A 23,979-nucleotide genomic window follows, 5' to 3' on the forward strand; every position below is an offset into this window, starting at 1 on the left:
ATTTTAAGATAGAGATTTTAAAACATGGAGAGGTTATGTCACACCCAAGCATCATATAGGGACTCTGAACATATACTTGACTGTCTAGAGTAAGATTTTCTTGTGTTCTTGACACCTGAAATATTTAACCTCACGGATATATCTGAACCAAATTTCATCTTTATACAGAGAATAATAACATCTACTTCCCTAGATGATGGTACTATTATTCTCTGCATATTTGAAGGAAAGATATTGACCTGTTGTCTTTTTTTTTTCTACTTGGAAATCTCAAAGGAGTCCTTTCCATTTTCTAGTCTGCAGAGTTGGAATGACACATTCCTTCCTCACTACATTTTCTCCTATGGTTGATTTGGGAATCCGATTTATCCTGGCTTATTGAATCCAGACATGTAAAGGAGGGCATTTTCTCTGGTGTGTGTGTGGGTGGGAGTGTTCATGCGTGCGTGTTGAAAATTGTACTTTCATTTGTAGTGAATAAATGAATCTTTCTCAAGGTTCAGCATTTGCTGCCTGACAAAAGCAGAATGCAGCTTGTTCAAATTTGATAAGCTGAAGTTTCCAGCTGCTATTCCTTCGATCAAGCCAAGCATTTTATGCTCAATTTGAAATTGGTTTCCTTTCGTTTCCAGGGTCCTAATTGATAGGCCAAGATTGAACTGTCCTTCATCCTAATATCTTAACTGCATGGTTCTATCTTAACTGCAAGGTTTTATCTTAACTGCTTCATTTTATTTGACACATTTTAGAAGGTTCTTTTCTTCCCAGAGTAAAAACAATCTTTGGAGAGAAAAAAGAAAAACACTCTCTTTCCCTTCTATAATTTATTTGCAAAAGTTATTGCTAATGCCTTACTTGCAGTTGGATCGGTTCTTTAATACCAAATTTTTTAGTTTCATTGGTGTTTTCTACAACTCTATTTTCCGATGGTTGCTGATCTAAAAAATAAGACCCTTATTTCTGCAATTTATCTAAAAACTTCAGGAATATTTGTTTAATTGAAAATGTATTTTGCTTTCAAAAAAAGGAAAGATTAAAATTTGATGGAATTAGAAAAAAATCATAGCAAAAAATTGGGGGATCACACCCAACAGTAATCAAGGCTTTCTACTGGATCTGTGCTCAAGGATGGTGCCTATAAGTACTCAGGGAACCACACACAATTCTGGGGTCAAAGCCAGTTCAACTTTGTGCAAATCAAGCATCTTCTCTGTTATGTTATTTCTCTAATGTCAATATTAAATATCTTTATTCTGAAGAAGAATATAATAACTAACTTCACCAGATTACTCAGATGAGTCAAGGTCGCCAAAACCAAGGAAAGACTGAGAATTGCAGAGGAGCTGTAGGAAGTATGACCATTCAATGTAATGTGGTACCTTAAAGTGAAACTGGATCAGTAAAAGGACCGACTTACTGAAAAGCTAGAAGGTGTTGAATTCAGTTTTTTTCCTCTTTTTTCTTTTTTTGGTGCTGTTGCTGCTACAGTGCTGGGGGCCACACCTGACTGCAATGTGCTTACACACAATTGACTGCAACGTGCCAAAGTTTGCACATTTGTCACATTGGCAACAGGAATCCTTGTGGAAATATAGGGAGGTGTCAGAATTGAACTCATGTCTGCAAGACAAGCCCTAAAACCACAGAACTCCATTCTCCAGCCCCTGCATGAAGTTTTGATTCTAGCTAACACTGTATCACTGTATCACTGTCATCCCATTGCTCATCGATTTGCTCGAGCGGGCACCAGGAACGTCTTCATTGTGAGATTTGTTGTTACTGTTTTTGGCCTATCGAATATGCCACGGGTAGCTTGCCAGGCTCTGCTGTGCAGGAGAGATACTCTCGGTAGCTTGCCGGGCTCTCCGTGTTTGTGGTTTTCCAGCTAACAAGTAATGTATATATAATAAGCTACATTATCATAAGATGATGTTTGTGGTTTTCTAGCTAACAAGTAATGTATATATAATAAGCTACATTATCATAAGATGATGATGGGGAGATGAGTGACTATGTATTATCTTCTTAAATTTTCTGGAAAATTAAAATGATTCTAAAGCATGAAGCTTATCATTTATATCCTCTTGACTTTATGGAGATATGTTTTTTGGCCCGATATGTGGTCTATCTTGGAGAATGTCCCAGGTGAAATGGAGAAGAATGTGTATTCCACATTTTGAGGATAAAAAGCAATCAGAAAATATCACGTTCTTTTTTTGGTAAAGAACTGTGACTTACAAAGTTATTGATACTTTCAGTTAGCAAACCATTTCTTTTAATTATACTAGTAAACTTCACAACTAAAACTACACACATATATGTATATAAAGATATTTATATATAAATATCTGTATCACTGTCATCTCATTGCTCATCGATTTGCTCAAGCGGGCACCAGTAACATTTCCATTGTGAGACTTCTTGTTAGTGTTTTTGGCATATTGAATATGCCACAGGTAGCTTGCCAGGCTCTGCCATGCAGGCGAGATACTCTAGGTAACTTGCCAGGCTCTCCGAGAGGGATGGAGGAATTGAAACTGGGTCAGCCGCTTGCAAGGCAAATGCCCTACCCACTGTGCTATCGCTCCAGCCCATATATACATATATATATATATATTTATATCTTTCTATATAGATATAAAGATACACACATACAGATTGGACCAGGTTTAGCTTATACCTGTATAACCCAGATGCCTGTGAGCACCATCTCACTTCATCCTACACATAACATGACATAGAACTCAGCACCTCTTTGTGTTTCCCAGGCAGAATCCATTTGACCAAAAGGATAAGATACTGGCTGAATTTATTGAAGATTTTAGTGGAAAACAGCATTATATACCATAAATTCAAAATAGACAATCCCTTCAGAAATATCTTTATGATTGGGAATTGTAGAGATAGTAAAGTAATAAGGTGTTTGACTTCAATGTGGCTGAACCAGATTTGATCCCCGGCATCCCATATGGTCCCCGGAGTCCTTCTAGGGATGATCCCTGAGTGCAAAGCCAGTAGAAAGCCCTGAGCATTACCAGGTGTGGCCCCAAAACAAAGTTATTACATAAAAAAATATCTATGATGACCTCTTACCTAAAATCTCTATCTTCTCTGCCCTTCAACTGCTCAACACCTTTCTACCCACCCCCACCCACATCCCGTCGCCTTGACTTTTTTATCTTCTTTATTTTTACACATTTACCTCAGGATATTTGTATTGGACGGCTCCCTTTGTCTTAATCTTCCAAACTTATATTTATGCCTGGGCTTCAGGGAAACAAAGAATTTTCGATTCTTACAACCCACTTCCTAGAAAAGCAAAGAGGACTTAATGTCCAATGCAGTTATGACTGTGACACAGTGACAGAGAACCCAGAGAATGGAGCCAGATGGTGGCAGTTGGAAGTAAGGGTGCCACCATAATTCAGTCTGTCTTCTGGATTGACGAGTTCTGAGTTTCTCTTGAATCCTCCCAGAGCAGAAAGAAGGCGGGGAGGAGAGTTCTCTTTCAATAAGGACACTTTTATTCATAAGGACTTCACCCTCATACGAGAATTCATTTCTCAGATCTCAACGCCTAAGACCACTACATTGAGAATTAGGATACCAGCATGTACATTTTGGAAGGACACAACCATTAATCCATCTCGTTTTCCATAATATAGCTGGGTTGAGAAAAATACTGACCCTCCTGGAGGAAGAGGAGATTCTGCTAGTAGATTTTTTTTAAAGACTCAAGTTATAACATCAGCAATATCAGTTATTTTGGGCCATCCAGCCTTTGACATCTCCTGCAGATTTTATTTACTAGTCTATAATTGCATAAGACAATTCCTTAATTTCTCTCATATATATGTGCACCCTATTTGTTATTTTCTCTAGTGAACCCTGATTAGTAGATATTTTTTTGCTTTTGGGGGGTAATATCTGGAGAGGCTTAGGGGTTATTCCTGACTCTACACTCAGGAATCACTCCTGGCGGTGCTCAGGGGACCATATGGGATGATGGGAATTGAACTCAAGTCAGCCTTGTGCCAGGCAAATTCCCTTCCTGCTGAACTATTGCTGCAGCACCACTAGATATTTTTTAAAAGTATCCTAAGTAAAAAGTTGTGCCTACACTTTGATAGCCTTTTAACACTTTATTTCATATCATCCCTTTGAACATAGTAAATTAATGAATCAGGTAATTAATTCTAAGATGGTAGAGAATATATGTATGGTGTGATTAAAAGATAAGTACTATCTTATGGCTCAGTAGAGATGTTTAATAAATATTTTGTCACTAAGTGAATGTTGATGTATAATAACTTATTAAGGGAACATGAGAACACTTGTAGATAGAGTAGAAACCTACAACAATGTGAGACAACTAATAAAAATCCTGGGTCCAACCATTTTTTTTATTAAACCTTTGTTTCTTCTGTTTAAAAGCCACCCAGTGCATCATATTTCAATTGTGGAGGGAATTTGACACTGGAGGTAGGATTGGTTCTAAGAATATTATATGCCTAAAACTTGACTATAAATAACTTTGTAAACCATGGATCCTTAATTAAGTAAAAAAATAAGTTTCTACAAAGTATTAAATTAGTTAAAATCCATTTAATGTTTCTCTGACTGCTTTACAAGGGTTAGGGTCTGATCACTGTTCCCAGAACAGCAAAATATTGGATAGAGTAGTAGATACCTACAACAATGGGAGACAACTAATAAAAATCCTGGGTCCACCCATGTTTTTTTAATTAAACCACTGTTTTTTCTGTTTAAAAGCCACCCAGTGCATCATATTTCAATCTAGCAGTATATAATAAAATATACCATAATCTGTGTCACCTAAAACCTACTCATTTAAGAATTAATGATACCTAAAAAAACCTTCAGAGCAACATCTAGGCATTTCTGATCAAATGACTAGGTATCATAGCATAACCACAATGAGACATAAAATTAATCATTACACAACAAATGAAAACATGGAAAAGATTTTCTATGAGAATCTTTAGAAATGCTTTTTATTATTCATTGGGGCATTCCTATGATAACAGAAATTAAAACTAACTCAGTTCAACATACTCATCAAGAAATCATTGTGTCTTCTCCCCTGGATTAAAAAAAAAAGTGCTGTAAAAATCATCTGCCTTAATACCTCCACAATAAAATCAACCATATTAACATCCCCCCAAAATGTAAAAATTATAAAACAAGCATTCTGTGGTTTGAAAGCTGAGGTCTTTCCTGTCATATGGAAGGAAGGTGAACAATAGTAGAGAGGATATTTGGAGGAGTGATGCAGAGAAAAAATGTGGATGGCTCATCTTTGCTTATACACTGGGCTCTGACAGGATACAAGACATCTGCCAGTCAACACACAGACATTTGCCTCTTGCACATGTTGACACAAAACATCAAGCAAAGACAGATAAAGACAACACGCCTCTCTGGCTGACCACTGTTTCAATGTGGACAGTACACTGCCACTCTTTGAGCAGAAATACCTAAGAGGAAAAGCTTGACATCAATTCAAAACGATACTTTCCAACTGTTCCAAAGAAATTTTCTATTAACAGAAGCATGGATATACATTGAACACACACTATTCCATATCCTCTATTAAAAAGGCATGAAAATACATTGTGCACGCGTGTGCGCGCACACACACACACACAGAAGTCAGAAAGTGGATTTTATAAGAGCCTGATACAAACAGAAAATGTCACTGAAATCCTCTGTTTGGGTTAGAATGTCATATGCATGCTACATTTTATTTTGCATTCTCTTTTATTTAATACAAAATATATTAAATTGCCATTTGTAGTTTAAAAAGTTGCTTAGTATTTTTTTTTTTGCTTTTTGGGTCACACCTGGCGATGCACAGGGGTTACTCCTGGCTCTTCACTCGGGAATTACTACTGGCGGTGCTCAGGGGACCATATGGGATGCTGGGATTAGAACCCGGGTTGGCTGCATGCAAGGCAAACGCCCTACCCACTGTGCTATCTCTCCAGCCCCACACTAAGATTTTTTTGTGTGTGTATTTTTTTACTAGTGAAGCAAAATATTTGTTATTAAAGAAATTTAGACAGATGTGTTGGGAGAGAGGAAGAATGATCTATTCTTTCTCATGGAGAACATGGTCTACTCCAGAGTGGATAAAGCCAGAGAATGGAAATTAAAAAATGATCCTAAACAACTGTCATCCCTTTATTCATTGATTTGCTCAAGTGGGCACCAGTAACGTCTCCATTGTGAGACTTGTTGTTGCTATTTTTGGCATATCAAATGCACCATGGGTAGCTAGCCAGGCTCCACCGAGCTGGTGGGATACTCTTGGTAGCTTGCTGGGCTCTCTGAGAGGGACTGAGAAATCAAACTCAGGTCAGCCACATGCAAGGCAAATGCCCTACCTGCCATGCTATTGATAGCATCTTAAAAGTACTTTATATTCCACATATGAGTGCAATCTTTCTATATCTCTCTCTTTCTTTCTGACTCACTTCACTCAACATGATACTTTCCATGTTAATCCACTTAGCAGAATGGGAGACTAACACCCAAGAGTAGTAGAGATAAGAACCAGAAGGTCTGCCCCGCAGCTTGGAAATGGGCCTCACATGCTGGGGGAAAAGGCAGCTGAGCTAGAGTAGGGAACACCAAGTAGAGGATGTTGGGAGGACCCACTCAGGTTGAAAGCTGCATGCCAAAAGTAGACTATAGACCAAACATGAAGGCCATTCAATACCTCTATTGCAAACTACAACACCCAACAGGAGAGAGAACAAAAGGGAATGCCCTGCTGCAGAGGCAGGGTGGGGTGGTGGGGATTAGAGTGGGGTGTGGGGAGGGATACTGGGAACATTGGTGGAGGAGAATGGGCACTGGTGGAGGGATGTAAACAAAATGCAAACATGAAAGCTCATAAGTTTGTAACTGTACCTCATGGTGATTCACTAATAAAATTTATTAAAATAAATAAATAAAATAAAAAGTTGCTTAGTGTTTTTATTTTACACCTTTGCATACTATCAGCTAACCACAAGACCTTGGAGTGACAGGCTATGGAGAGGAGGAGTCAGAGGCTGGCACAAAGAAATGCATCTACATGCACAATCACACTAGGGCTCTTAGTCCAAGGTATCACCATCCTTTTCCTGTACCATGACTGCATGAACTGTATGCTTTTCCTGTACTGTAACTGCATGAACTTTATGTTGGACTGCCTCTGTCTACACTCATCTTTTCTCTTTAAAAGATACCTTACTAGAGAAAACCCTTGCATCGATTTTCATCCCTATCAGTACAAAGTAAAATGCCTTTGCTAAAACCCTCGTGGAAAATCATTACAGATCTTACATCTAAAGAGAGGTTCATCTAAAATGTATTTTTAAAAAAAGCTAATATAACTCACTAGTTAGGAAAAAAGAAACACCCAATTTAAAAATGGACACAAGGGACCAGAGAGATAGTACATCAGGAAGGGGAGTTACCTTGCATGTGACCTATATAGGCACCCGTTTTGTTTCTTGAGTTCCAAAGTCACGAGTAATCTCTGAGCACTGCCAGATGTGACCTTCAGAAAACAGTAAGTAAATTGAAAACTTAAAAGTGCTTGATGTCTCCAAAGAAGATATTTTTTCCAAAGCAAACATATAAATGTACCATCAGATGCTTTACAGTATAAGCTATAAGATAATACAAACAAAACTATAATATTACCTTATACCTTTTCAACATGTCTACTATTTTCTTCAAATGATGGTTATTGGTGAGGTTGCAGAGAAATCGAAAACTTTGTACTGTTAGTGGAAACGTAAAATGGTACAGTAGCTATGAAGAAGAATGGAAAGTCCTCAAAGTGAGAACTCCAATTTGATGAAGCTATCTTATTTCTGAATATTTCTACAGGTTTATGTATCTTCATATTAATGCACAATATTAATATATTATAGAAAGAAAATATGATATATGCAATATGATAGTCATCAGTCTTAAAATGACAAAAATTTTGTAATCTGTAATAATGTAAATAAATAAAATTACTTTATTCCAACTAAAATAATTCAGTCACAGAAATACAAATACTGTATACTTCTACTTCTGTGGACTGGAGCGATAGCACAGCAGGTAGGGCGCCTTGCACATAGCCGACCCGGGTTCAATTCCTCTGTCCCTCTCAGAAAGCCCGGTAAGTACCAAGAGTATCTCTCCCACGAGGCAGAGTCTGGCAAGCTCCCCGTGGTGTATTCGATATGCCAAAAACAGTAACAACAAGTCTCACAATGGAGACATTACTGGTGTTCACTCTAGCAAATCGATGAACAACGGGACGACAGTGTTTACAGTGCAGTATAATTCTACTTATATGAGCTATATAAAATAATCAAACTTGCAGAAGCAGGAAATACAATTGTGGTTGTCAAGTATGGGAAGAATATTGAGGAAAATGAAAGTTGATGATCAATAGGTAAAGTTTTGGTTATGCTAGATGAATAAGCTCTAGGGTTTTGCCATGCAACACTGTGCCTATCATCATGCACTACAGATTTTGTTAAGGGATAGACCCATCTTAGGTGTTCTTACAATAAAAATAGAGAAGAAAGTACTCGTTAACTAGGTGAGGTGATCTGTGGCTATTACCTTGATTCTGGTAATGGTATCGCAAGTGTTCAAACACATCAGATCATACATATCAAACATGGAGTGTTCTTTGTCATTGATTATACTTAATCTGCTTCCAAAAGAAAAACATTACAAACAGTATAAACACATGCTTGATGATGCGTGAACCTTTAACCTCTATAGGTTATAGAGCTATAAAGGTAGCACTGTAGCACTGTCATCCTGTTGTTCATCGATTTGCTCGAGCAGGCCCCAGTAATTACTCCATTGTAGACTTGTTACTATTTTTGGCATATCTAATATGCCACAGGTAGCTTGCCAGGCTCTGCTGTGAGGGTGGGATACTCTTGGTAGCTTGCCGGGGTCTCCAAGAGGAGCGATAAAGGTAGGAATATTTATAAATAAAATTTATTAAACAAAATTTGTTCGGGTTGAATTGCTGATAAATCATTCATTAGAAAGGTTTATCATTAGCTGAACAATATAGAGTCTGGGAAATCTGATCTCAAGATGACAATTCCTAATACTTAAACATTAGCAGCAGTATGTAGATTTGGGTGGGGGGAAGGGGTACACACACCTGGCTATGCTCAAGAGTTACTCCTGGCTCCAAACACAATAATATTCTTATGTTCCCCTAAGCACTCCTGGCAGATAGTACAATGGTCTATCTCTCTAGCCCTAGTAGTACATGGTCTCTTTTTATCCTCTTTACTTCTGGAAGCGTGGTAGTTTTCATTTTTGTTTGTTTATGCACATGATTTGGTAATGTTAATGTTATAATTTTAAGTATTCCAGAACCACACACTCCACCAGAGTGCCTTCTTCCCTTTAGCACTGTCTCAGTGCCTGACCCCTCATCTAAACCCCCCTTCCATACCCTCCAAGCTTTCTTCTGAAGTCTACTTCTCATTTTCTGTTGCCTTTGTGAATTTGTTTTCTCTCCATGTGTTTTCATATCCCACCTATGAGAGAGATAATTATATATTTCTGTATTTTTCCCTGTCCTGAGTGATTTCTTTCAAGATGTTACTCTCCATTGAATGTTACTCTCCATTACTATCCATTGAAAATTATTTTAGTCCATAAAATTATTTCCACAGACATGCAAGTAGAGATCAGTTTATTCACATAAAAGTGGAAGTGTAACTCTATGAAAGTGAATGTTTTGCCTGTTTTATTTAATACTGAATCTCTGGTGCCTATAATAGAGCAAAAATACAATATGGGCACTCCATAAGTGTTTGTTGAATAAATAAATGACTGCATGGTGTATGGCAGAATATTTTCAAAAGAAGAGATAGGATAACTTGAAGCATAATTTTTAACATGAAGGATACCAATTTTTAACATAATAGGGCAACATGAAGCAACACAATTGTTTGAGTTGTCCTAATGACAAATGTCCTTATAATTGTCCATTTCTAAATTTCATCTTTGAAATGTTCTACTTGTGAAACATTTCACACATTATCTTTAGATTGGCTAACTCTTGGTTTCCTCATATATAAAAGAGTGACTATCACAGTATCTAACACAAAATGTTAGAACATGACTGGAAGCATTTAACATACTATATTTAAAATAAATAGTATTGCTTAGCTATACCAATAGTAAACTTTAACCATTATCCTCATTATTACTGGCATTATTACCATCATAATATTGCAATCACTGTATCACTGTCACTGTCATCCCATTGCTCATCGATTTGCCCGAGCAGGCACCAGGAACGTCTCCATTGTAAGACTTGTTACTGTTTTGGCATATCGAAATTCATGTGATCACTCATTAAAACTAAGATTCCTCTCAGCTTCTGGTTCTTTTCTAAAGTCTCACATAAAGACACATGAGACTGAATCTGAGAATACAGAGGAAACTGGAATAAACTGAGGTTTCCTATTCAATAGCAAACAATAATGGTTATAAATAAATATAACTAGATAAAATGGAGTGCTAGTGGATAGAGGGAACTGGTGAAATTGGAAAAAGTGTGGAATTCAGAATATTACCTCTGGCTGTCCTGATTATCCCAATGAGAAAACCCTGAATAAAACTGGAGTTGGGTTCCTAAGAAATAAACAATAGATACTGGCTTATCTACCAGCAAAGCACAACGTGAATTCAGATGATTATTGAATATTCAAGTTTACCAATGAACATCTTCACAATCTTTCTTTTAAAACACACACAAAAATCAGAAACTAATTCTATCTCCACCCTCACCCGCTAAGAAAAACTTTTGGTCAAATTGTCCTTCCAGGAACAGTTTTGCACCATTGCCTCTTCTGAAAACCCAGCCCTGGGGCAAAGAGGAAGGAAACCTGACCCTGTCTAGGCTAATGGCCACTTGCCTCCGTCCCCTTTTTCAATGTAGTAAATGACCATCAAGCCTTCTGCTCCCTGCTCCCCAATGACCAAACACCGAAAATAATTTTCTTTGAGGAGACTTTGTTCAACCTAATTTGTGAGTAAAATTTTGAAGGGCAGCAGTGAAAGGACTAAGATAATGAGGAAGTCTTCCAACTCCGGGGGACTGATGAGATCGGCTCTCAAAGTTACCATACACCATTAATCAATTGTTACTAAGCAGAGTCATGAAACCCAGATAGAGGTCAACAGATCACGTGACCCACGGCGTGCCCAACAGCCAGTGTCCTGCTGCTTCGACTAAAGACGCAAGTGACTGTAACTATTTCCACTTAGCAGAATTCACAACCTACACGGATTTTTCATCTCTAGGTTTCCACGCAGACTGGCTGCAACGTGAGTTACAAAAATTCAGAGAGTTAAACACGATCAGTAAAGGAAAGGGGAGGGAGGAAAGGAGAATGCCACCAAGTTAATAGGATTAGTTGGCCCTGCATTTTATATTACATTTCCTACTTTATCCTGTAAAATTGATATATCATGAGTTATCATTTTCAAGTAATTTTATTGGTCATTTTCAATTATGCACTTAAATATAGTCTTGTCCTCCTTTTCCATCCGATCCGTAGATTCACGATTTTATCGTGTTGGGCCAGAGAGTAGGGTTCTTGGATGCTTTGTAGAATGGATGCCATTGTATTAGACTTATACTGGACCGGTCATTTAGTGGACTGCTGTATTTTGCTCACTTGCTAAGGCAATGTAAACTATTTGTCAGAAAGAGAATCTCTAGGTATTTGGAAATAACGATCTCAAGATCCCTAATAATTTCTTATATAAGCAACACTGCAAATTCTACTCTGGTGAGTTATTGATTCCTCCAGTTTTGTAATTTTCTTAATGATGAGAAAAAGATAAAATTAAGACAAAGTTAGTAATCTATTGCCAATAAGTGGGGCCATTTTTAAAACATTTTATAGAAAATCCCTCTTGATCTAGTTCAGTCTTTTCTTTTTTAGTCATACTTGGAGCATGTCCTGGGCTATAACTACATTTAAGAGATACACAAAAGGCTACCCAGAGGCAAAATTGGGCAATACTAGACTTCATTTTCACACTAATTTAAATATGGAACACTTAGCATTGTTCATAATATTGGAATCCTCTGTTTTGGTTCTCAAAGAAAAACCTTCTAATTTGTCAAAATAAAACTTCCCCACATATGTATCTAAGTAGAAGAAAGAAAGAAATTTGTGTACAGAGATCAAATTTGCCAAGACATAAGAGGCAAAAGGATTAAGTTAGGATATCTGATGTCTACTTTTGGCTAAAGCGAAATGTTTCTTAAGTAATATCTCCATTGGTTTGCATTTTGGAAGGCAGACAATATATTAGATGAAAGGTTTGGAAATATTTCTGGATAGAAGCAAAGGATAATTTAAATTCAAGTCTTTGTGTATTTTAGCCAGGGACTCCAATTTTCAGAATTGATAACGAAAGTTACCAAACAAACATATACAAGGTATATAAAATATAATTTTTTGTATTGATCACAAGAATATTGGATAGAGTAAAATTTTCAAGTCATTAAAATTTTCAAGTCATTTTAAAGCAATGACTTGGTATATTAAATTATAAAAGTACAGTGAAATTCTCTGTAGATGCTTCAAATAGCAATGAAGATCACTATTTGGGGACCACTATTGCAAAGATGTCCACAGTGGATTGAGGTAAACAAAGATTGTCTTATAGAATAATGTATGTAGTATGAGCCAAAACAGTACAAAAGTAAGAATATGCTTGGAAAATATGCTCCAGGATATAAACAATAGAAGTTATCAAGCTATTTGGCCTTACTAGTTTCTATTTTTTTTCACAACACACAATGCATATCAAGGCTTTAGCTTAATATCAGACACATGAAAGATCTCAACCAATATTAGGTATTATTGTTATTTGGGCTTTAGTTCTGTCAGTCATTAATTCTGATGTGCTGCTCTGCTTTGTTCTTCTCTGGGCACTTTCTTTTCTTTCCTTTTTCTAGTAAAAATGAGAAAATGATGCAATAAGTCATTTCCATTTTGAGAAAAAAGAAGTGTGGTGTGGGGGAGGCTTCTGCACTGAGTTTTGCCTTCCCATCCGGTGTAGTGACATGCATGCAAAGGGCCCAAAGAGAGAGGTGGAGGGAAAGTAAGAAGGAAGGCTTCAACACACTAAATGAAAAGCCAACACTATGCATATCAGCATCCTAAGATGTACCACTCTGCTGGAAAAAGCCAAGACAAAAGAATTATCGGACACAACAGTTCAAAGCATATTGCACCTGTCAAAACGTCTGTCATCTTCTATAGAAATGCACCATTCTAAGAGAGAAAAGGGAAACTTTAGCAAAGTCACTCAGGAACAACAGCTTACTTTGTCTCCTTCCTCTAGCCAACTCCTCCATCTGAAAGCCATTTAGCTCCATGCTAAAGATTGCCTGGAAGGACCTAACAATGGGAAGGTCTCTTTCATTGTCAAGGACAGTTACACTTTGAAGATGACGCTCAAAAGAGGTTAAAATGGGTCAACAAGCAATTGTTGGGCCAATGCAATGACATGTGAAGAGAACATTGTTAAAGTCACACACACAAAAAACCCTCAATCTCAAAGAATTTAACTTTAACCTAGAGGAGGTGTGGGAAGGAAGAAACTAACATGAAATACTGATTTCATACCAAAGAAGAATTAAGGGGGGGAGATGATCTATCCTCAAATTTAACGGACAGTTTGAATATTACCTTTGCCATTCTAAACATCCACCCTCACTATATCATAGAAATATTGTGTAATTTAGGGAAAAGTGAAAAAAATTGACTTTTTTAGACATAAAAGGCGATGTAAAATATGTAAATGATACGAACTCCATGCATCCATTACATTTGCAAAGATTCTATTTTCTGGGTTCCTGTAGGAAAGATGTACAACAGTTAGTCAGATGATAGATAAATGACTGGTAGGAGGGTAGAGTTAAGAAGTAGTATTACACTTGTATAATTTCTTAGCGTCCTTGAAAGAATGCCTAGGAACTCACTGAGCAAAGCTTATTTGTAAAGAAGCAGCTGGCAAATTCCAGTTGGCCTGTCTGACTTTACAGCCTTGTTCCGCCTTGTTGAGACCATATGGTTTTGGACAAGTAACTTAACCTTTCTATTCTCAGTTTCAGGATACGTAAAATAGAATAACAAAATCAGAAGTAGTAGGGGAATAAAAGAGAGACTGCACCCAGCAGGAAAAAAAAAAACCAGGTCCACCCTAAAATATATAACATATACAGTATATACATATAAAATTTATATGTAATGTTATAATAATATTAGTCTTTATAGTCAGAATGTATAAATAACTCCAATGTCCAGCCCTGAGGTAAAATGTGTTAGCCACGCAATGGAATATAATTAAGAATTAAGCATAAAATGTAGCAAAATATTGTAGGGTACTTCGATAATGATGCAAAGTTGAAAAATATGGAGGAAGTTAGTCCCCAAAAATGGCATGTGTATTTCATTCATAGGAAATGCTTAGAATAGGGATATCTATAGAGACAGAGAGTAGATTAATGATTATTTAAAACTAGAGTGGAGGGGGGAAATGATAACGACTAAATAATGTAGAGGTCTATTTGGGTGGATGAAAATATAAAATTTACTATGGTGATGGCTGTACTTGGACACAAAATACCAAAAAGCAGTGTTGTGCACTTCAACTGCCTAAATTGCATGGGGTATAAATTGTATCTCAATTAAACTTTTAAAAGTATATAAATGATTTTACGTATAAAATAGTCCAGCAACACACTCACCACCAGTATGTCTCCTTCCACCATTGTCCCTGTGTCCCTCTGACCCTATTCCCCACTTTACTCTCAATCACCTACCCCCCCACATACACACACATTTATTGATAGGATTCCTACTGAAGTCCAATTCTCAGTTTCTGTTGCCTCTGTACATTTGTTGTTTCCTTATATGCTTCTTTATATCCCATATGTGCAAAAGGTCATTCTGTCCCTCTCCCTCTCTGGATGACTTCACTTTGCATGATACTCTCCAGTTCCATCCACATAGCAGCAAATCTCGTGATGATTAGGCATTTTTTTCCTTAAAGAGGTGCCTTAAAATGTATAACTTTCAGGTTCTATAATACCTGAAAAGTTTAGTGTTCTTCGTGGCTGTTTTCTAATCTCTCTATTAATTTTTCTCTTCTAGTCCTAAACTCTTGAAAAATCAAGTTCAGATTTTGTCAGGAGAAATCTTCTATAATTTCACCAGAACTAACTTTCCCTTCTCCAGGTTTCCACTTGATTTATTCAATAGACAACTTCAAAATTCCTTTTTCCCAAATCCTTCAAGTTTACTATACTTAGGAATTTAATTGTTTTGGTATGTTATGACACAGAAATCATATACTACACTTTCTGACTCCTGGTCAACTTGCTTAATGGCCCTGGTCCCAGAAACTCAGAAACAAATCTCGGAACCCAGCTGCTTTTGTCATAAATCCCTCCATATTTAATTATTAAAATTTTAGAATTCCAAAATTGTGCGTGACATCATATGCTTTTCCTAATCAGCAATAGAAAACAAATTGTCTAATGTTGCGTTTTCAGCAGATCTGACTGTTGGGGTAAAATCAAAAAAATAATGGTGGGTCTGGTGTCGAAATATTGAATGCAATCAAAGTAGAGAGAGAGTAATGTGGAAATCATCTGCCACACAGGTAGGGGGGTGTGGGATGGGAGGCATACTGGGGTTTTTGGTGGTGGAAAATGTGCACTGGTGAAGGGACAGATGTTTCATCATTGTATGACTGAGACTTAAACCCAAAAGATTTGTAACTGCTCTCCCAGTGATTTGATAAATAAATTTATTTTTTTAAAAAAGAGAAAGAAATCATGTGTTATTTCTTTCTCTTTTTTTAAAAAATCATGTGTTAACACTATCCATAGGGGTTCAAGTAAAGACCACATAGTAAATCTGTGTCCCATCATCATTATGCTACATGAATATACAAACTAAATATCTTAAACTGCCTTTCCTTGGTTTTGTTCAGAACTGACAGAAAATTAATTATAAAAGGTTTAATTTTTAGAAATGATATATTTCAGAATTATGGTTAAAGGCTATAGACCTAAACGTAATGATGCCATTATCTTTTACCATCAGTTACTTTTTTCTTGCCCAAAGTGGGTTGTAAAGAATACTCCTGGGGAAGGATGTGTGTTCGGGGACTCTCTGGGCTCCTCTCTCAAGCGACTGTGTATGGACTGCATCGGAAGGGAGTAGGCGATGAACAGGCGAAGGAAGAACGAGGACCAGGCTGGTTGCTGATTAGTTACTGTTTATTCCATCTTTCCTCCCTCCCATCTCAAGCATTCTCCTTTCTCATCTCTCCATGCTGCATCTCACAGCCTGGCCTCTGCAGCCTGGGCTCCCCCTCTCCTCTCTCCATTCTGACTCCCTCTCACTCCACCCCTACTTACTCTTTCCACCTTGCCTTCCAGGCCCAAGCTCCACCCAGTCTGGAAGCAAAAACAATCTTAAGGAAGCCCTTTTTGACGGCCTGGGGGCAATAGCCCTCTTAAGGTGTTTTTCTCCTTTAGTAATTTTTGTATGGGCACAGTAAGAGATACATTGAAGTTTGTAGGGCACCTCTCCTGGGAATATCTTGCCACAGAGCTCAGCCGAGATTAATCACTCCTAACCCTAGCAGAATCCAAATCTAGTTATCACTGTTTGGATCATGATGGCGATCTGTCCATGACCAAGCTCTTAACTTTTAGTTAAGCATTAGGCACTTTGGCCAGGCCCATCTCCATGCCAGGGTAGCACATAGCTCATCGCTTTCCCTAGGTCCATCCAGTCCGTCGTTGGAACCGTCGGGTTCCAACGACGGACTGGATGGGGGGTCTAGGAAGTAAGGGCAGCTGAGGCTTAGGTCAAGAGAACAGATGCCCAGGAGGAAAATATCATTTATTGTCAAATGACTCCCACATAACAAAAGCATAGCATTTACTACTGTCTTCCTGTGCCCACAAAAAGGACATTGCTCTGAATAAACTATAGAAAGGACTTAAGGGGAAGAGAGAAACAATATTTACAAGTCAACAGAGCACAAAGAAAGAAATTACAAATTAACACAGAGGAAAGGGAGCACTGTGATGGGAACAACCCAATAAACCTAAACTACCTGAGGCTATGTTATCCTACAGTGGGTCTTCACCACTATGTCCCCAGCAATATGTCTAGCATACAGTGAGAATTCAAGAGTTTACAGAATGAATGGGAAAGAACTAAATCTTGCTTAGAGTTTGGTGCAATCAAGGAACAGGATTGTGTTCTTTTTTTCAGCATCACCAGACATAGGGATGATGTTTCAGGCTGGCCTATGTGAACGTTCATTAGATTCTGAAATGGAGCACTTCTCTAATCTTTCACAATGACTGCCTCCAACACTCTGTACCCAGTAGATACTTTAAAACTGAGCCCAATATTCTGACTAATAAAAAAATAACAAAACAGTTGATTCCCATAAGGAAGGTAAAACACAAGCCAGAGGGTATGGAAGAGGCAAGTAGAGAACCCTAAGAAAGGCAAAACCTTGTTGGAAAGCATTGATTTAAGGAACAGTCTTCTATTAAAGGCTCTGGACTATGCAAGAGGGGTGCTACAAACTCAGAAATTCCAAAACACTTTATTTTTTACTGTTAGGTCTTCTGACAAAAAGCTCTCCTATGTCCCTACATAACTAATAATTCTTAGCATCACATTTTTTTGTTACAAAATCATGACTATTTTGCTTATTTCCTGGATATTTTCAGAATCTATGAGAAAGTAGATTAAAAGATTATACAGGATGGCAAGTACAGTCAATTGGAAGAATCTATGCAGAGCTTTTCTAGATACAAAGACTTCTTAAGGGAGCAATTTGCTAATTTATCAACCACATGCCTTGGTTTTTGATAATGTCTATGAATATTGATGTTGGTGGCAGTAGTTGTTTGAAAAACTTGCTTGATCTCTGTTCGTCTCTGTTTAAGTTTCTTCATTAACAAATTGGATAGTACTGCTTATCTGATCATACTGTGATGAAAGTAAAGAATAAAGTATATAAAATGTTCTCAGAGAAGGACATGATTACATAGTCATTTAAAAAAAAACTGTTCAATGTCAGTGTAAGATAGTTGGATCTATAAGCCTTAAATTATCCCTGCGTCATCAGCAATAATATTTACACTAATTATTACCTATGCTGATCATAAAATGACTTTCATTTGTATAGTGCTCTTACTTTTTTTATTTGATAGCAACTTTATCCACAAATTATCCTTTGAAGTAAGAAAAATGTGTTATGCTAATTTAAAAATAAACTCCAGTTAAATGATGGAGTGAAAATAAATTCACATTTATAGAAACACAGTTTTGCCTTTTCAGATCCAAGACAAGGTCAACATTTTAGCTCTACCTTCTTCCTCAGCTATAGCATTCCATTACTCATACAAGCCTAATATTGGTTGGCCTAATAACATCGAAAGGTACTGCTATCTTCAGCAAACTCGGAACTACTCTTTATTCTTTCAGTTTGTATGCCTTCTTTCAGAGGGGATGATGCTCTGAAATATTGAAAGTGAACGAGATATTGATCATCCAACCCCAATTTGACACTCAAGAAGTTCAAGCACATTATAAGTTATCAACTCACAATTATCAGCTCCCACACTCCACCTTGCTATAAAAATATGAGGGAATATAAGTAGTTTCTATATTTATCTTGCTTTAGCACCAATAATATGATATAAAAAGTGATTTATAGATTCTATCTGTATAGGTATGATATATTAGGTATGATATATTTATATTTATATAGATGATACATACAACTAGACACATGTACATATGTCTAGATTAATAATAGAGAAGGTACAGTATCTGTATTTCAAAATAATCATGAATAGCTTTGTAACTATTTCATGGTGATTTGATTAAAATAAGATTAAAAATTTTTTAAAATAATAGAGTAGATAATAATAAAATGTAAATTCAGCTCAATAATACACTTTTGGGGCTGAAGCAATAGCACAGCGGGCAGAGCGTTTGCCTTGCACACTGGCCAACCCGGGTTTGGTTCCTCCACCCCTCTCGGAGAGCCTGGCAAGCTACCCGTGGCATATTCGATATGCCAAAAAACAACAACAACAAATCTCACAAAGACAATACTGGTGCCCACTTGAGCAAATCAATGAGCAACGGATGACAGTGACAGTGACAATACATTTTTGAGAGTGTATAAATTCATGTGTTTGTATATGTGTATTAACATTTATGCACATATTTTAATTAAAATATTCTTGAAATGAAGATAATAGTAAAAAAACTATTTCATTAAGACATTTTGAAGATTAAATAAATTAATATATGCTACACGCTTAAAGCAGTCCCTAATACATACAACATATCAATAAGTATTGTCTGTCATTGTTACTATTATTTACTTTGCATATTATAAAATAATTCATCACTGGAAAAATATTAACTAGAAACTGTCTTAAATAGTTCATTTCCTCAATTTAAAAATTTTTAAATATTTATCAATATCTATTTGGGGATACAACTTTCAAGAATATTTATTTTCCTGAACTGACATATTATCTTCCTTGGAAGATACTTATTATGTAAAGGTACCATCAATCAAATCATATAACCCTAAAAAAATTAGAGCAAACTATAGAACATATGCCAGAGTTATTTTGTTCCAGGGGATGTGTTTTATCAATGCAATCACATGTTGCTTATGATCTAGAATTGATCACACTAAGCAATAGTTTCCAGACCTGAAAGAAAAATTATTTAGGCAAAGTTCTAATTGGGCTTTTTACGGGCTTGGGAAGCACGCCTAGCTGTGTTCTCTGGCTCTGCACTCAAGGATCATTCCTGGAGGGGTTCAGGTCTTGAGCCCTGGTTGGCCTAAACATCCTATCCCTGTACTATCTCTCCAGCCCACAAACTCACAATTAAATACCAAATTTAAGTATTCTAGAATCAAAATTTTCCACAAAACACATGACTTTGCCCACATACTTAGCAATCAAATGGCATAAAGTTTAACTTCCTGTTGTGATGTCAACTCTGGTGAAAAGATGCAATTAAACCCCCAGGAAACCATAGCAATCATCACCAGTAACTTGTACTTTTTCTTATAACAGACCACATTAATAAAATAAACAAAAGTAAGCGATGCTTATCATAAAATAATATTAATCTGGAACTAAGAAAGTTCCAAAGTTTAGTGATACCTTTTTCCTTTCAAGTGTATCACTCTGGACAGAGAAACAGCCCAAAGAGTTAAGTGTTTTCCTTTGCATGCAGAATGCCAGTTTTGATTCCTGGCACCACTTGGTTCACCAGTACAGAACAGGGAGTACCCTATTTCCCAGCCGCCCAGCACAGCCTAGAATGACCCAAACACTCTCCCTTTGGAAAAAAATATATAAAGTGCATTACTTCTAGGTAATGCTAATATTCAAAGAAATTCATTATCCTTAAATAACTATGGATTCTTACATGTTAAGCAGTTACTGGTTATTTTATACGTGTTGGAACTTTTATAAAGGCTAAAATTTGAATTTTACCCTTAATGATGTCTTATATGTAGGTGTTCATTTGTATTATAATGTATGTGATATATATGAATATGCACTATATATACTATATATAAAACATAATATATACATTATATGTGATGTATAATATATTCTATATATCGTGTAGATATTATAAGCAGTAAATAATACATATCATGCATAGATAGTCCATGTTTCAAAGTCTGAATCCAAACCTACTGAAAATGTAAAAGAAATTTGTGTGCACAACTAATATATATGACTATAAATTAGCCACTTTGATTTTTCCTCCTCAGTGTTGAAAAATAGTACACTAAAAAAAAAAACTACACTCAAAATCAGTTTGCATTATATTCTTGTGAAAAGCAAGCTTTGACATATCCAAAATTGAAAATAATGCCTACAATGGCCACTGTGAACAAACATTTTCTTAACTGCTCCAGTATTTTGCTATTACAAATCAGAAATCTTAATATCTCTGTGCATTAAACTTGGTTCCAAATGTTTGGGGGCCTCAAAGAAGGATCGGGCTTCGGGTTTCTGACATAAAAAACCCTTCCTATAGCCCGAAGAATGCCCTTAGGCACATCAGGGGTAATCAAATTTCATGTGACCGATTAAATTACGTCCAATTATGTTTTCCAAACCTCTGTTTAGAAATTCAAAAGGCCCTTAGAAAACATGCTTTAAACCAAAGCCCGACTTGGCAAGTGAAACCGTTTACCTGCAAACGCCAAACAAAGAGGGGTGCTCCCACGCCCTGGACGGGCATCGCGACGTGGCACGCGATGTACCCCATCCCCATTGTGCGGCGCAAATTCTTCCTGACACTGGGAGACACCGCGGAACAAAAATACTATTAGAAATGCTTCAAAAGGAACATTTTTTGGCCGCGATGGGGACTTTTGACATTATTTATTAGGTTCAAAACTGCTGCACAAAAGCCGAACAATGGGTCTGTGGAAACCAGTCCATCTGAGGCCCTTTCTGTTATTCTGGGCCCGCATTGATTTGAAGACGGGCCGCGCTCGCCGAACAATCCCTCGCAGCGGTCAATGCAAGTGCGCATTCACGGCGCGCCGAGGAGGGGCCTGTGAACAAACCGTATGGAGACGCTGGGGTGGCTGGCGCGCGGGGGGAGGCGGGGCGGACCTTGATTAACCTCTTGGAAGGGGCGATGGGTGGGGGAGCCCCCTCCTTCAGCCGCCAAAGGGGCGCTCCTGCCAGATTGTCGTGGAGGGAGGCGTCTGCCCTGCGGCCCCTTCTCCACCCGGGATGAGGATGCTTGAGGAGCATCCCCGGGGCCATGGCAACTGCGCCTCTTCCGCGGGGAGGTCCGAGCTTTGGAAGCTGCTTCTCCAGGGCGCCTTCTGGGGCGAGCATCCTCTCTCCTCCAGCGGCTCCCAGGCACAGACAGACGCTCTCTGAGCCGAGCCACCGGGGCTGGCTTCTCCAGAGAAGAAGTTTGTGCTGGGAACAACGCAAAGGACGCACTGAAGTGTGTCCAATATACCTGTTCCCTGGGGATTTTTTTTCTTTTTTTTTTTTTTTCTAAATCTCTCCTAGGCAGAGACAGAGACGGAGATGTGAAAGAATTGAGCACTTGCTTTGCATGCAGGAGCCCAAGATGAGAGCGTCCAGGGGGCACCTCCAGGAGTGAGCCTTCAGGATCTGAGCACCAAGGGGCGTGCACCCTCTAATCAATGTTAACTAACTGATCAAAACCCTCGTTTCGGAAACTGAAATCAATGGGATGAGAAATCAACGTTTATAAAATGTGCTGAAAGTTGAAGATCGCCTCTACGATCTTCGTGTGCATCCTCACACATTTTTAAGAGAGTAAAAATGCCATCGACCCGGGTTCGATACCCGTCATACCTGCCACTGCATATGTTCTTCACAGCACTTTCAGAATTACCTCTGAGCACAGGGCCAGGAGTAATCCTTGCTCAGCACCAGGTGTGACCCAAAGTTATAAACAACAATAAAATAATTGTTCTTCGAGAACTAGGAAAAGAAAAGGATTTTTTTGTTTTAGTTTTCTCATACAACCTTAAGGAATTTTAAGAAAAACTGTTTAAATTTCAAAAAAAGAGGGAAAAAAGAATTGGTGACAAAAATAAAACCTCAAATTCTACATTTGGGGAAAGTTTCTGAGTGAAAAAAGTTTTGAAAACAGAGGCATCTGCCATTTAGACTTAACTGATAATTTAAGGACCTGGAAGGAATTACTTCATGTGTGGTATTAGAACTGTCAAGCTTGTCAAAAATTAAAACAATCAGTGAATTGATCTGAGTCTACATAACACCTACACAAAATAATAATAGACTTATTTTTTTTCCCTTCTTTACCTAGTGATACTACTGTTTCATGAAAATATGAGGTACTTTAATAATAATGCACTCAATAACATAAGAAATATATATGTATATATACCCACCTGTGGGCTGGAGCGATAGCACAGCTGTTGGGCTTTCATCTTTCATGCGGCAGACCCGAGTTCGATTCCTCTGCCCTTCTCGGAGAGCCCGGCAAGGTACCCATGTGTATTGGATATGCCAAAAACAGTGACAATAAGTCTCTCAATGAGAGATATTACTGGTTCCCGCTCGAACAAATCGATGAGCAAAGGGATGACAGTGACAGTGACAGTGACCCCACCTGCATTTATATGCACAGATGTTTACATGGTTTCAGTGTTTTTCCTTAGAACTTCTGTTGATTGACTATGTAAATTAAAGTTTATATTTTCAGAGAGAATTAAGAATGCTTTTATGATTTATACAACTTTTACAATTTAAGGACTTTGAATCACATATTGGGATTAGAACATTTGGAATAACCTAAAAGATAATACACAAATGCAAAAAGTTTGCAAAATATTTTATATGTATAATATCATCCAACAAGTGGGTGTCAGTCTGTCCATTGCTAGGAAAATTAAATGTAGTTCAGCAGGCAACACTCTTTGACTGGTATCTACTAAATATTTCTACTACCCACTCAACATATTAAAGTAGAACAAAGAAAAGGCATTAGTGATCTGATTTCTCCCCTGAGAGTTATTTTCTGGAAATAAAGGTGGAATGGCATTGCAAAATCACCAGATAGATAAATGTTTTCAGAAAACCAAACATTGCTTTGTGAACTCTATGTTAATTTGAATACTCAGCCTTGACCACTGACTGATTCACTGTTACTGGTAAACAGTGTGAGAAAATTTTGAGTGAACATGATGTGGCTGTAGCACTTGAAGTTATAGATGATGATCTGGACAGAATATATTGCCTCATTCTTGACCAAAGAATAGGAATTCCTCCCCTGAATGAAA

The sequence above is a fragment of the Sorex araneus genome, chromosome 10 (genome assembly GCF_027595985.1).
Source record: "Sorex araneus isolate mSorAra2 chromosome 10, mSorAra2.pri, whole genome shotgun sequence".
NCBI classification, from domain to species: domain Eukaryota; kingdom Metazoa; phylum Chordata; class Mammalia; order Eulipotyphla; family Soricidae; genus Sorex; species Sorex araneus.